Source organism: Lipotes vexillifer, unplaced genomic scaffold (genome assembly GCF_000442215.2).
Source record: "Lipotes vexillifer unplaced genomic scaffold, Lipotes_vexillifer_v1.1 scaffold525, whole genome shotgun sequence".
NCBI classification, from domain to species: domain Eukaryota; kingdom Metazoa; phylum Chordata; class Mammalia; order Artiodactyla; family Lipotidae; genus Lipotes; species Lipotes vexillifer.
In genome coordinates, this window is record NW_006786891.1 from 1398832 (window position 1) to 1399551 (window position 720).

Sequence of the window (720 nt, forward strand, 5' to 3'; positions counted from 1 at the left end):
CAGGATATATAAAGTGATGAAAGGGAAAAAGCTACAACCAAGATTACTCTACCCAACAAGGATCTCATTCAAATTTGACAGAAAAATCAAAAGCTTTACAGACAAGCAAAAGCTAAGAAAATACAGCACCACCAAACCAGCTTTACAATAAACACTAAAGGAATTTCTCTAGGCAGGAAACACAAGAGAAGTAAAAGACCCTCAAAAACAAACCCAAAACAATTAAGAAAATGGTAATGGGAACATACATGTTGCTAATTACCTTAAAAGTAAATGGATTAAATGCACCAACCAAAAGGCACAGACTGGCTGAATGGATACAAAAATAAGACCCATATTTATACAACATATAAGAGATCCACTTCAGCCCTAGGGACATATACAGACTGAAAGTGAGGGGATGAAAAAGATATTCTATGCAAATGGAACTCACAAGAAAGCTAGAGTAGCAATACTCATATCAGATAAAATAGACTTTAAAATAAAGACTGCTACAAGAGACAAGGAAAGATGCTACATAATGATCAAGGGATCAATCCAAGAAGATATAAAAATTTTAAATATTTATGCACCCAACATAGGAGCACCTCAATACATAAGGCAAATGTGAACAGCCATAAAAGGGGAAATCAACAGTGGGGAACTTTAACACCCCACTTACACCAGTGGACAGATCATCCAGACAGAAAATAAATAAGGAAACACAAGCTTTAAATGACA